General features: G+C 39.4%; 1 long non-coding RNA gene across 1 annotated transcript; it reads left to right on the plus strand.

The window, feature by feature from the left end:
• The first annotated feature begins 4,606 nt into the window (after positions 1–4,606).
• Positions 4,607–14,422, plus strand: LOC105484481 (uncharacterized). The gene is made up of 4 exons (XR_988994.3): positions 4,607–5,447; positions 5,544–5,656; positions 13,036–13,204; positions 13,865–14,422. It is a non-coding gene; the product is annotated as an uncharacterized lncRNA (long non-coding RNA).
• Positions 14,423–15,583: the final 1,161 nt, after the last annotated feature.

A 15,583-nucleotide genomic window follows, 5' to 3' on the forward strand; every position in this document is an offset into this window, starting at 1 on the left:
GCTGATGAGTTGATGGCTGCAGCACACCAACATGGCACAAGTATACATATGTAACAAACCTGCACATTATGCACATGTACCCTAGAACTCAAAGTATTAAAAAAAAAAAAAAGAAAGAAATCAGAGACACTTTCCTCGCCATTAATTTCTATGAGATACCTGACATAAAGGTCAGCAACATGTTCCCAGGCAATACCTTCTAGCTCCCTGAGGTGATCCTACCAAAACCTTGATAACTCCTGACTTTGTCCCTCATTTCTATTTGAAGAGGCACATGTTTCTTGAGGGCCTGGAGTTATATCTGTCTAAAATTAGAGGTAATGCTCAGAGTATTACTTCCCATGTGGCCCGTTAAGTAATATGCTACTATCATACTAACCGTCCCTCATATAACAACTGTAAACTTAGGACAAAATCCAAAACAATTAAAAAAAAAAAAAAAAAAAAAAAAAAAAACCTGAAAGCTCGTAAGAGCAAAAACCAAATGCAGACATATTCTGGATGAGTGTCAAGACTTTAAAGAAGAAAATTGCGTGGAATTTCCCATTTACAACTTTAAGAATGAGCCAGAATTTCATAAGATAATTAAAACTCAAATAGACCAAAAAAAATAGTCTTTCTGTCAAAACAAACAAACAAACAAACAAAAACCACCAGGGTTTGTTACAACTACAGGCACCAGAAAGAAAAAGAGAAAGAGAAAGAACCAGATAGCTAGAACCCCAAATTCCATGTACATACTCTACACCCATATCTCTGGCTCACTGAACAATAAAGTGCCAGAAAGACTCAAAATCAGTTAAGGAGAAAAGAGCTGAAATGTAAGCTGTTGACCAAGAAACAGGATTTGCAGTTTAAATCTAAACAAATTAATTGGTAAAACAAAAAGTCAACATTTGTCAGGGTTATGTAACTAAATCTGCAGTCTTCACAACAGAAAAGCCACAATGCTGGGGGTAAAGTCAAAATTATTTCACATTTAAATAACTATTAAAAGTTGAAGAATATTGAGGAAAGATAACAGAGACTAATAACAGGTTGACTCACATGCTGGAATTAGCAGAGAAGAATTTTAAAGCAGCTGTTTATTATAACTATCCTCTTTAATATAAAGTAAAAATATACTCACAATAAATAAAAGAAATATCAGCAGAGAAACTTTCATAAAACTAGAAATGCTACAGTGTAAAAATGCGGTACCTGAAATTAAAAATTCACAGGATGGGCTTAACAGCAAAATAGAGATAACATATGAAAGAGTAAGGGAAGGTGGAGACAGATCAATAAAAATTATCAGTCTGAAGATTGGGTGAAAAAAGGTGATCAAAAAATGGGCAGGACCTTAGAGCTGACAGTAATGTCAAAATATCTAATATATGCATTATTGGAGTTTCAGAATAAGAGGGGAGAAGAGGGCAGCAAAAATATAAAGAAACAATAACCAAAGTTTTCCCAAATGTGAGGATAAATATAAATTTACAGATTTAAGAATCTTAGGAAGCATCAAGTAAGATAATTATGAAGACGAACATGCCTAGGCATACCATAATCAAACTGCTTTTAAAAAGGGAGGGAGAGAAAGAAAATTTTGCAAGTAGACAGAGCAAAATAACACATTACATACAAAGGAACAAAAAAATAAGAACTACTATAGACTTCCTGTTGGAAAATTTGCAAACCAAAATTTAATGGAATAACATCTTTGTGCTAGAGGTAAAACTGTTAGCCCAGAATTCTATATCCAGTAAAATTATCCTTTAAGAATGAGGCAAAATTAAGGAATTTTCAGATTTTCTAAAAATGAGTACTCATCACCAGCAGATTCACACTACAAATAATAAATGCTCCTCATGCTGAAAGAAAATAATACAAGATCTCAGATTCTTAGGAAGGATTGCAGAACATTGGAAATGGCATATATCTGAATATATATAAAATACTAATTTTCTCTAATTTTTTATAAAATACATATGACTTTAAAGGAAACTTGTAACATCGTCTTATAGGGTCTATGTGAATTTAATGACAACTATAGCATAAAAGACCTGGTTGAGGTTGAGGGAGGTAAATGGGCCTATAAACTTACAAAGTTTCTATATTTTACATGAATTGGTATATTAGCTCCTTGTTGACAATGAAAAGTGAAGGATGTATATTGCGGTCCTTAGAATAACCACTAAAAATGCAAAAAAAATGTAATTTAATAAAGTAGAATTGTAAAAATGTTTTAGTCTAAAGGAGACAGGAAAGGAGAAATAAAGGAACAATAAACAAAGTGTGCAAAAAATCAAATAAAATGGCAGATGCAAATCCAAAACTATCAATAATTACATTAAATATTAATGAACTAGACGTCCAAAAGTCAGATTGTAAGAATAAATTTAAAAGCAAGACTCAACCACATGCTGCCTACAAGAGATGTACTTTAAAAATAAATTAACAGATAAGTTAAAAGTAAATTAATGGAAATATATACACTAGACATACTAAAAAATAAGGTGACCAGAGTGGATATTTTCATATCAGATAAAATAAGCTTTCAAGATAGAAAGTAACATTAAAGAAGGACATTTCAAAATGATAAATGGATCAACTTATCAAGAAGACTTAACAATCAATGTGGCATGTGCCTAATAATAAGCTACAACCAAATAAAGCAAACATTTACAGAATTAAAAGAGGAACAGACAATTCTGCAATCAGTAGGAGATTTTAGCATCCATCTTCCAAAAATTTATAGAACACTTAGATAAAAATCAGTAAAGACATAGGTGATCCAAACCATACTTTCAACCACCTTAACCTACAACCGTAGAATATACATTTTTCAAGTATACATGGTATTTTCACCAAGAGAGACCATATGCTGGAGTTCAACAGTTTTAATAAATGTAAAAAGACTGAAGTCCCTAGTGCAAAATATAACATTTTGAAATCCAAATACGTTTTCATTTACTAAGGCAAAGCACTTAGATAAACCGACTTTGGAAATGGAAAGCTAAAAAAAATATTGCTAGATAATTTGTTCATCTGTCTTTTTCCCTTGCATACATTGACTATGGCTTGATCTTGAACTATGTCAATATGCATCAACGGGGTCAACAGTTTTAACTAATCTGCATAGTTATTTCACTGGTTGCTTCAGTTAAAGGACTAATTAGTAATCAATTAGTAGTACCTGGTCAATTTAGTCAAAAGCATCAAACCAGTTCCCCCCTGCCCCTAATGTTTCTGTTATGTCCTAGGTCCTGCTAGAAGCCTATGGAGAGACGAAATTCATTGCAAAGGTGGTCATCCACCCCCTTGCTACAGAGCTATTCCTAAGACTGTTCAGGTAGCTCACATGTCCAGTCCCTCCCGAGATCCCCTTCCACCAAATTAAAATCTCTCCAAGTCAGAACTGACAGGGAGGGCCTTTTCCTTTCTTTACCCCAAAGCCTTGCTTCATGTTTCTATGGGAAAAACCAAACTCTATCTAAACAATAAAAAGTGGGAAAGTTTCCCCAGGCAGACTGCCTCTTCCGCACCTCGATTAGCCGAGCAAAATGTAGACATAAAATGCAATTGCTTTTTTTTTTCCCAGATGCTAAAAATGTCAGCCTTGATTTACCCCAACACTCTGACTGACTCACGGCAGACATAAATCAGCAACTATTACTTTCATGTGTTAACAGATAATAATGATAGTAGTGTTTTGGAGGGAGGGGATTTACTATATAAAGTGCTTAATAACTTTATATATATGATCTCATTAAACCTCCATTGTCCAGGAGCTAGTTATGATTCCCATTTATCAATGGGGAAACTGATGGTTAAAGGGCTTGACTAATAAACCCGAGGTTATATCCAGCTCTTCTTAGCTGGTAAAAGCTAGAGAAGTTTCTTGAACCGAAGGAATTCTGCCTTCCTAGCCTTCATCCCTAACTTCTATGCATGCTACTTCAGATTTGATCAAAGCAGCTCTGTGGAACCTTAAATGAGATCAGGTGACTTAGTTTTGTTCTCTGCTATATCTCTTGATTAGTCAGGGTTCTCCAGAGAAATATGTGAATGTGTGTGTATGTGTGTGTGCATACACATATACATATATATAACATCTATCATATACTATCATATATACCATATACATATGTAAAATATACATATTATATATATGAGTTTTATTGAGTTTTATTTTAAGGAATTAGCTCATGCAATGGTGAAGATTGGCAAATTGGAAATCTGTGGGACAAATTAACAGAATGAAAACTCAAGTAGAAGCTTCAAGCTGTAGTTTTGAAGCAGAATTTCTTCTCTGGGAAACCTGTTTTTGCTCATAAGATTGTCAACTGATAAATGAAATTATCAAGTATAATCTCCTTTACTTAAAGTAAACTGATCATAGATATTAACTACGTCTACAAAATACTTTCACGAGAATACTCAGATTAGTATTTCGATAAGTGGTTGGGTACCATAGCCTAGCCAATTGACACGTGAAATTAATTCATCAGAATCCCCAAAGACAAAAACATTGACAGTTTTCAAAAACATTTGTGGAATAATAAATAGATAATTATGAGATCACAAGATCAAAATCTGAGGGCATAAAATCACCTTAGAGACTATCTAGGTCAGAATTCTAAAGCTTCAGAGATTCTCCATGCTGCATTCCCCATACCATCTATATCTAAGGCTGGGGTGTAAACTAAGAAATGGTTTTCAACAAGCATGCTAGGGCCACCACAACTAATCCCACTGCCCTGCAAGCATCTCTAGATGATTTTGATGCAGTTGGTCCACAGGTCACAGTCTGAAAAACTCTGAGACCATCAGCTCATCAGCTACAATAATACTCTCTCCAGCATTCCAGACAATGGCTTTCCAACCCCTCTACGGACTGGGGTTCACTACCTACTCATGTAGTCCATTTTGTCTTCAATCAGATGACTATTACAAAGTTCTTTCATATACTGGGTCCAAATAGGACTTTCTGAACTTTCTGGCTATTGTTACCAGTTCTCTTCTGTGCAGCTCAGAGTATTTCAGAGCCAATGACCTGAGCTACAAATGATTGAAAGGGCAACTTAGGTTCAGGTGATTCCTCAAAAGATTTGGTCCACATGACTGCTCACTTACCCATAAAAGGGCTTAATGTAAACCAGCTATATTGCTGACTGTGCAAGGATGTGGGGTTGTCTGGAAATAGCCTTCAATGGCACTGACTGACTAGGAGAGCCTCAAGAATACCTTATAAAGCCCATGGTGGGGCAGTGAATCTGGGAACCTGACAAGAAGATAGGTTGCTATGGTTCTGCTTATTAGAGTGGACTCCTAGACCTAATGAAAATGCTAAATTATAAATCTAGAATAAGAACTGGAATAAAGTTATCTAGAATTACTAGAAACAGCAAAAGAAATTGGGGTGAAGACAATATTGGAGCTTTTCTACCTTAGCTGACAAGCTGGTAGACAGGGACACTTTGATACTCCAAGGATCTTATTTAATAATTCATGAATTCAGTCATTTACTAAATATTAATTACATGCTTATTGTGTACCAGGCACTGTACTGGATACTGAGAAATGAGTGGTAAACACAACTAACATGGTCTCTACTCTCCTGGAATTAAAAGTCAAGTGAGGGATGATGCAAACTGTAAAGAAAATATTAAATGTAAGTATGTTATAAAATATTAAGTGTGTAATAAAAGAAACAAATGTTTGTATAAGGTGTCTGGGGGAGGTTTTTCTAAGGGGACAGAGCTTATATTAGATCTGAGGATGAACAGAAATTTACAGAGTACTCTAGGCACAGCCCTATGGAACAGCATGTGCAAAGGCTGAGAGGCAGGAAAGGCCTTTGCACACACGAGAACCTGAAAGGATGCCCATGTAGTGGGAGCATGAGTGAAACGAGGCTGTAGTTCAAAATGAGGCTGCAGAGATCAACGGGACTCTGCTGTCACAGTAAATACTTGAGGAGCAAATCATTAAAGGACAAAAAGCAGACCATGGCACAATTCAGTTCACGTTTAAGGGAATTGGTCTACCCATAGTTAGAGAATGAATAGAAAGGGGCAAGAACAGAAGTAAATCATTTAATAGGTAATTGCCCAAATGGCAAATATAGGTCATAAGAATTAGGGTACTTGGGGGAGAATTTGAAAAAAGCAGATTGATTCAAAATACAGTCTACACAAGAGTTTGACTTAGTATATTCCGTGAGGGAAGGAACAATGTGTGTTTTGCTTAGCAAACTTATCTTCGGTTCCTAGTACAGTGTTTGGTGTGTAAATAGCAATGTAGTTGCTCCTCATTATTTACAGATTCCATGTTTATGAATTTGCTTATTCCCTAAAATTTATTTGTAACCCCAAAATCAATGCCTATGGCACTTTTGCCATTGATCGCAGAAATGCACTTGCAAAAACAGGTGAAGAGTTTGAGTCATGGACATTCCTAGCTGAGGTCAAACAAGAGCACATTCTGCCTTCTTGTTTCTAGTTTTATAGCGTCAACAAGTGTCCTTTTTGCTGCCTCGTTAGTGCCATGTTTGGTCATATTTTTGTGCTTTGTGTTGGTGCTTTTGCTGTACAAAATGCCCCCCAGGCCTAGTGCTGAAGTGCTATGTAGTGTTCCTAAGTGCAAGAAAGCTGTGATGTGACTTACAGAGAAAATTTGTATGTTAGGTGAGCCTCATTTCAGTATGAGCCAGTGTTGTCGGCTGTGAATTCAACATTAACTAATCAACTGTATATACACATATATATTCAAGGTGTCTTTAAACAGAAACGCACCTAAAATATATTGGTCAGTTGATGAAAACATTGTAACCAGAGGTTCAAAGGCACCTAACCCTGTGTTTTCTTTAAGAGCAATGGTTCAGTATTTGCTAAATCAGTGTTCACAGTGACTTTATAGGACATAATTGCCACACACAATGAGCATCAACTCTAACTGCTAATTGAACACATGAATGAATTAAAGTGATAGATGTGGCAGATTTTGTCAATGAACTGAGGGCTTTAGACTTGAGCAACTGCATTGATGGTGCCATCATCCATGGAGATAGGATATTCTGGGAAAGAAACAGGTTTGGGAGGAAAAGAGAAAAAGTTATTTTTACATGTTTCTTTAGAGATGCCCATGAGATTTTCAAGTAGAGATGTCAAGTAGCCAGTTAGATATATATGAGTCTGAATCTCAAAGGAGATTTCTGGACTGGAGACATAAATTGGTAAGTCATCAGCATACAGATGGTGCTTAAAGCCCCAGGGGATAGAGGAGGTCACCTAGGAAATACGTGTAGGGAGAGATGAGAAGAGGACCCAGAACTAAGCCCTAGCACACACCGGCACTCAGAGATCCTGCCCAGAGGACCCTGCAAAGAGACTGCAGGTGAGAAGAGGACAGCCAGGAAATGTGTGGAGTCACAGAAGCCAAGGGAGGCCTATGCTGAGAATAATAGCCATCAGCCTTAGAGAATGTGGCTGAGAGGCTATGGAAGATAAGGCTGAAAGTTGCTCTTGGATGGTGCAATGAAATTGTCAGTGACCTTGGGCTACTACTTTTAGGGCAAAAGAGTGGACTAAGTAATGAATGAGAAGATGGGAAAATAAAAGCGGCACAATTTGACAACTTCTAGAAGAAGTTTTATGTTGAAGGGTACCAGAGAATTGAGGCACTGGCTGGAGAGAGATAAGGAGTCATGAGAAGGTTTTGCTTTTTGATTTTAACTTGGAAAATACTACCACATGCATTCAAACTGTGAGGAATAATGCAGTAAGAAAGGGGGAGATTAATGATGAAGAGCGGAGAACATTGGAGACTTTACAGTAGCAAGAATGGGATCCTGGACATGCTTGAAGGAACTACTCTTTGTTAAGAGGAGAGACAACCACAGTTGAATTCACGTGTGTTCATGTACACACACACACACACACACACACACACACACTGTATCTCTGCAACTGATAACATAAGCTAAGTGTAAGACTCTCCACGTATTCCTATTGCCTTCTTGATTTTAACCAAAGTTCCAACGGGTACACATAGTTTTGAAACTTGTTTCTCATCCTCCTACAGTTGCATTTTTTTTCTCATGTTTCAATCTTCAGACTTTTGCCCTTGATTTTGCATGTAGCTGCCCTTCTGGGGTTCTTCTGAGTCTCTTTCTGACTCTCAACTCTTTCTAGAGATTTATCTTCTGTTTCTTTCTCCCAGCTTCTAAAGATGTGAGTCATGTCTTTTTCCCACCAGAGGTGCTGCCTGAGGCTAGAAAACTGATCTGGGATAGCTCCAGCCCTCCTGCCTCACTGCCCCTAACAGGCAAAGTCCCCTGGGCAGCCATGACCCCCAGGAAGTGCAAGGCTCAGCATAGCAAGGGCTACAATTTCATTAGAAACTGTTTCTGGCACTTTTATGCTCATCAATTTTCGCTGATGTTCAGAATTTTTTTGTGGCATGACTGTGCTAACATTTTTAGGTTTCCATAGCCCAAGGATATCCTCTCTTGATCTACTACAGCACATGACAACCATAGACCTGCTGTGTGCTCTGCTAGCCATTTTAAACACACTGTCTCATTTATTCTTCATAACACCCTGTGAAGCAGGTATCATTCTCATTTTATGGATTAGGAAAGTGAGACTCAGGAGTCACATAGCTAATAAGCCAGGAGGCCCAGATTTGGACTCATGTAAAACTCCAAAACCTAAAACCTTTCCCTTTTTGCCAGGCTGCAAAGTGGCAGCAGAGTTCACTTGTCACATCCTTTCGGCCGCCACTTAATTCCACATATGTTCCAGCTCCCCAAATCTACGGAGACTGCCTTGGAGAAAAATACCGATTCAGATCAACTCATGTCCCACCTAGTTCAATGCCTGACCCAGTAAATGACTGCCTGTGACCCCCACTGGAGGCCCTAGTTGTACTTCTGCTATCTGAGAAACCATGGCACACACTGCTACTTTAGCCTCCTGTTCAATCTGAGTAATAGAAATAAGAGGAAGGTAGAACTTTTTTTTTTTTTTTTAAGTCTCTGGCAAATTCTTTGGCTGGTGGTGAAAACTGATGTTATAGAAGAGGCCCAGTCTAAGTGAAAATGAGTAATTATGAGCTTCAGAGCAAGGAAAATATAACACAACCATGACAGGACAGGGAGCTGCTGTGGGTTAGAACACACCCTGCTCAAGCATACATGCAGGTGGTAGACAGGGATGTCCTGCTGCTCTAGACGCTAAAAAAAAAAAAAAAAAAAAAAGACCAGCAGAACCCAAGGCACCAAGAGAAGGAAGACAGCTTTACACAAAGGAGAGAAGAAGCAAAAGAGAGCTCTGGAGTAAGACAGGGATCCTGAGATTGAACTGGGGTGTTCATGAGGGCACCCAGCTTGCTGGTGGCGTGAGCCAGGATGAAGCAGCAGCCAGATACAAGAGAAAGGAAATAAGAGAAAGGAAATATACAGAAGCAGACTAAGAAGGGGTGATAACAAATATTAGAGCAGGTACCAATCTTATTCTACTGATAACTTTTTTTTTTAGTCAGGAATACAGCTCTAGGTTGCTATGCATCAATTTACACTTTACGCTATTTTAATAAAGAGGGCTCTGACATTTTTAAGCAGATGTGATTTGATTATGTGCTAATCTCTGTCCAATTAATAGCATTATTCAGACTGTCTCCAAAGTGCATCAAAACAACTAGTTAAAAAGGAAGAATGAAGTCAAATCCATTTTTGGCATCAGGTGTATATGATAGGGAGATACCTGGAAACACAAGTTCATAACCTCTTTGTGACATTCAAACCAAATTGTGTATGTCGGCACTGTCCCCAAACAATGTGACAGCCAGCTCAGATTTTCAAATTCAGTTTCTCCCAGACCCTTCATCCTCCACAGAGGCAAAAGAAGATTTGATGGTAAGGTTTGTCTAATTATTGGCAAAAAATGTGGGAGTAAAAACCCACACCTCGACCCAAATGCTTCATCGCCCTTTCAAACAAGTTTTATGAACAAAGAATCTTATAATGTGCAGCTGTGCAAGGCAGAGGGGTGAGAGCAATACAAAACTCACAAAACCATGAGCTGCATGTGTGTGCACTGCACATATGCACACACGTGTGATGCGTTGAACAAACATGTACACACAGAGCACACAGCATGTCAGGGCACAACTGTGCTAAAGCAGGGTTTGGGGAAGAAGTTAAATCTAACCCTAGGAAATGAAATGTTTAAAATTTAGTTTCTTGATATAATTGTTAATGAAATCACATGTGCCATAGCAAGATCATTACCATAACTATTACTGTTAATATTAATAATAAAAAGTAGTATTTGCATAACACTTTACATAAATTACATCACTGGGCTTTGAAAAGGATTTTGATAACATTTTGAAGAAATAACCAAGGGACAGGGAACAAAAAGAACAAGCCTTTATATCAGGGGCTCCCAGGATTTCTGTCACCAAGGACCTCCTTTATTCTTTTTCCTCTAAGGTTTCCTGGTTTTAATGTTTTTGTCTCATTGACAACCTTTATTAAAGAATATTCCATTTCCCTATCTTTATTCAAAGAATAATCAGTATGCAATAATCCGCATTACCTCACTGAGCTAATATAATTCCACGAACTTGGTGTTTGAGTTACCCTCTGAAGCCTTATTATCAGTAAATCCATTTCAGTTCAGTTTTTAGATATACAGAACGTTTCTTTAAGGTCTCCTCTACCTCCTTAAAGGACTTCTAGGAGTCCTAGGGCCCTGGGCAAGAAAGCACTAATTGAAATCTCAAATAATATTTTGTTCATTTGTTTGTTTTTGTTTTTGAGATGGAGTCTCACTCTGTTGCCCAGGCTGGAGAGCAGTGGTGCCATCTCGGCTCACTGCAACCTCCGCTTCCTGGGTTCAAGTGATTCTCCTGCCTCAGCCTCCTGAGTAGCTGGGATTACAGGTGTGCGCCACCATGTCCAGCTGATTTTTGTATTTTTAGTAGAGATGGGGTTTCACCATGTTGCCCAGGTTGGTCTCGAACTCTGACCTTCAAGTACCTGGCCCGCCTCGGCCTCCCAGTCAAATAATGTTTTTTTCTTTTCCATTATTTTTAAATTCAGTATGTGCTAATAAAGGAAGAGTATTTAAAATTTTTTAAGAGAACTTGGAAGTCTCTTTAGTCAGCCATCACAAAGCAATTATTTGAGGGCACACACACACAAGAAGGCAGGCAAACAACTAACAACTGCCAACACCATTGCCTCACCAGAAACACATTCTGTGAGCATGGCAAAGCCACCGCGAGGGGTATCCAGAAGAGTGTGTGTGATGGCTCTGATGTCAATGTGCCTGGTGTCCCATCCTGGCTGTCACTTGTTAGCTAAATGCATGGAAAAGAATCTAAACTTCTTGGTGCCTCAATTTTTTTCATCTGGAACATAGGATCATAATAGGTTGACTTGTTTAGAGCTATGAAGGATTTCTATGAGTATATATACATAAAGAGCTTAGCACAGTGCCTGGCACATGACAAGTGAGCAATACATTTTAGCATCATAAGTACCTAATTGTAGGACCTGTGGTTGGTTCCTAACCTTTTTCAAACCCATAAAAAGAAAATCTACACATCCATGAAATCTGTTTTTGTTGAATCTCTTATTCCCAAAATTGTTAGAATGTGCATAGCTGCTTTGATCAAATCTGAAGTAGCATGCATAGAAGTTAGGGATGAAGGCTAGGAAGACAGAATTCCCTCGGTTCAAGAAACTTCTCTAGCTTTTACCAGCTAAGAAGAGCTGGATATAACCTCGGGTTTATTAGTCAAGCCCTTTAACCATCAGTTTCCTCATTGATAAATGGGAATCATAACTAGCTCCTGGAGCAATGGAGGTTTAATGAGATCATATATATAAAGTTATTAAGCACTTTATATAGTAAATCCCCTCCCTCCAAAACATTACTATCATTATTATCTGTTAACACATGAAAGTAATAGTTGCTGAATCTTGTCCTTAGTGCAAAATATAACATTTTGAAATCCAAATACGTTTTCATTCACTAAGGCAAAGCACTTAGATAAAACGACTTTGGAAATGGAAAGCTAAAAAAAATATTGCTAGATAATTTGTTCATCTGTCTTTTTCCCTTGCACACATTGACTATGGCTTGATCTTGAACTATGTCAATATGCATCAACGGGGTCAACAGTTTTAACTAATCTGCATAGTTATTTCACTGGTTGCTTCAGTTAAAGGACTGATTAGTAATCAATTAGTAGTACCTGGTCAATTTAGTCAAAAGCATCAAACCAGTTCCCCCCCGCCCCTAATGTTTCTGTTATGTCCTAGGTCCTGCTAGAAGCCTATGGAGAGACGAAATTCATTGCAAAGGTGGTCATCCACCCCCTTGCTACAGAGCTATTCCTAAGACTGTTCAGGTAGCTCACATGTCCAGTCCCTCCCGAGATCCCCTTCCACCAAATTAAAATCTCTCCAAGTCAGAACTGACAGGGAGGGCCTTTTCCTTTCTTTACCCCAAAGCCTTGCTTCATGTTTCTATGGGAAAAACCAAACTCTACCTAAACAATAAAAAGTGGGAAAGTTTCCCCAGGCAGACTGCCTCTTCCGCACCTTGATTAGCCGAGCAAAATGTAGACATAAAATGCAATTGCTTTTTTTTTCCCAGATGCTAAAAATGTCAGCCTTGATTTACCCCAACATTCTGACTGACTCACAGCAGACATAAATCCTTCACGCCCAATGCAATCATTTTTTGACCTGTTCAGTGGTGGAGAGAGGGACGGCTTCACATTTATCTTCCTGGTGCCAGCACTGCGATCCCAATAACTTTTCCTTCACCTGCCCCTTATAAGGAGCAAGAGCCAGAGAAGTAAAGGCAAAAAGGTGCATGTTCATTATATTTTTTCTGAGACATGATGCAACAAGGCTTATGTTTTAAGTGATTGAGAAGGAAGGGGAAGAGAAGAATAAAAAGTATTTTTATAGATCTACTTCCTCTCACCTGAAACACAACCTCACTTTGTCTCTGCTTCATCCATGATTAGGAAAATGCAGGAGTACCTTCCATTTGGGAAACAGCTGTCTTTCTACTATAAGGAGAAACCTGGTGCCTTTCTGCCTGGTACTGTCCCAGCATGGCACACGTGATATTCCTGGGATTGAGAGCAGAGTCATGATAATAGCCACTGCTGGAGGATGAACCAACACAGCCAAGTGGTATTGGTTTGGAAGTGTAGCCTCCAGAACTTTGGCATGTGAAGCACAATCCGTTGAACAAACAGCTACCAGTTGGTTAACAGGAAAGATACAGGGTCTGACCTTGCATCTGCCCCTTACTGAGAGCACCTTTGGACCAATCATTTCTTTCTCCATAATTAGGTACCTGAATCTTTAAAATGGGGCTGTGCATGCCTGTCCTTTACCTCTTCCTTCATAAGGACCTTGTATTTTTTTAAATGCCTTGAGCTCTTCTGAAGCAGAGAGAGGTGCACATTTATAGTGCTGTTTTTCCTGGTCTCCATGGTTATGAATCAGAAAAATGATGCCCATTTGTCCCATAAGAAATGGTCTTTTCCCTTCCAAATTCACAAGGTGTGCAGAAGAGCCACTTCAACCTCCCGCAGTGGCAGTGTGGCATTCTCCTTCAGCCACTTGTCCATACCTCTCCCCGAGGATATCATGGCCACAAGTCCCTTTCCAAGGTCCCACTTCTCTTTATTCCTGTCCCTTGCAAATGAGGTTTTTTGATCATCTTCCTCTTGCATTATGTTTCTAGATTAGAAGTTTCTTAATGGTAGAGAGTGTATTCCTGTGACTGGCATATACTAGGTATGCAATATTTAGTTAACCAAATGGGCTTTTGTCTTCCTGCAGCCTCAGTCATCTCACCCTTGGCAAAACAATCTTTCCAGAGCCAAATACTTCAGAGAACTCCCTTGGCACATAGCTTCCTGCATATCCTCACTTTCTTCTGGCTGTTCTCTTCCAACCTACAAAGATGTAAGGTGAATTTAATTCAGGACCACTGAAGAAGGGCAGAAACAGATCCCTCCTATCTCTCCATGACCTCCTCAGCAAGCAGGCCATGTCCTCCAGCCCACTCACTGCCCCACTGCCTGCCTCTACCTGCCCATGCATACTCCAGGAGAACAGTGCCTGTTTGTGGTTTCTTGGCTCTCTGGAATGTGGAGGGCTCTCAGAGTTGAGAGGGGAAGCCACTGGCATGCCATGAGCAGGACTGCCTTGGAGCCAACTCACAGCTGAGCTTCCTACCTGGTCTTCCAGAGAAGGTGGAGGTTCAAGAAGCTTGACCTCTTCATAGCACCAGGGTAAAGGGCAGTTAAGTGTTTGGGCATCAAAATAGGCATAGGCATTGTGTGAGTTGTTGTGTATCCCCAGACCAATGTGACAATAGAGATAAATTATCCCTAAGGTTGAGAAAGGTGATAGAGACTCATCAATTTCAAGCATATCTCTATGGTTGGGGGTAGCCCTAACCAAAGGCCCCTGCCTCATGTAGAGTAGGAGAAAGCCCATTAGCAGCTCTGTAGGCTTTAGCTCAAAGAACAACCCCATCCAAGCTCCATTCTGCACATCGAAGAGAAAAGGAAAAAACTTAACACCAGCACTTTAAACATTATGGGAACTGTGTGATATGCTCTGCTAGCCAGCCTCTGGCCTTGGAATCCATACATTATTTAATGGGAAGGAAGACATACCTTAAATGAGCCATAACAATTGCTTAAGGGAGATGGGAGTAGGGGGAGAGGAAGGATTGTGTGTGTATTTTTTTAATTTCTCAGACCATGCCCGTTAGTTTTGTTTCTTATTTAGGATACAGCATTAATCATGCTAATATTTTACAGCCGGGTTTCACTCTTTAGTCATTACTTTAATCAAACCCATCAGCGAACGAAGGAACACGTTACCAGGTGGGAATAACTGCTACCGCTCGCTGTTAATTACTTTGCATTTTACAGCAATCAGCAGCAAGGGCTGAGATCATAATAAATTCATGACTTATGGGCCCATAAAATCATTACCGTAGGAAAATATGTTTTACCGGGGATTCGATGGGCCGCTGCTCAGACAGAGATTTCTTGAAGGAAATGACACCCATGAAATTAAACTGATCCTTGCAGTCAGCAGAAATGTAAATGTACAAAGAGAGCAAAATTTTACCATGGGAGAAAGGGGCCAGCAGGAGCGGGACTGGGTGCTGGGGGCGTGGCCACGGGAGGGGCGGGGCCCATAAGTACTGCGGGGAAGAGGATGCGGAAGGAAGAGGCTCCCAGGCAGGAAAAACCTTTAGAGAGAGCGGGAAGGAAAGAGACTCAGTGGCCTGTGCGTGATTCAGAGGTCCAGACGTCTGGGAGAGCAGTCTTTTTACTATATCATAGTCTCTAACCTCTCCCAGCTTTAGTTATTTCAGCCAGCTTTTTCCCACTGCCTTGGGTACTGTGACTTAGGTGGTCTCAGAGGCCCTGAGGATGGTGATGTTAAAGGCACAGGGACAAGTCCACAAATCAGCCCTGCCAGAGTCCAAGAAGGGAGGGAGGTTCACTCCTGTGTTTTCCCCACTGTCTTCAAGCA

Source organism: Macaca nemestrina, chromosome 1 (genome assembly GCF_043159975.1).
Source record: "Macaca nemestrina isolate mMacNem1 chromosome 1, mMacNem.hap1, whole genome shotgun sequence".
NCBI classification, from domain to species: Eukaryota; Metazoa; Chordata; class Mammalia; order Primates; family Cercopithecidae; genus Macaca; species Macaca nemestrina.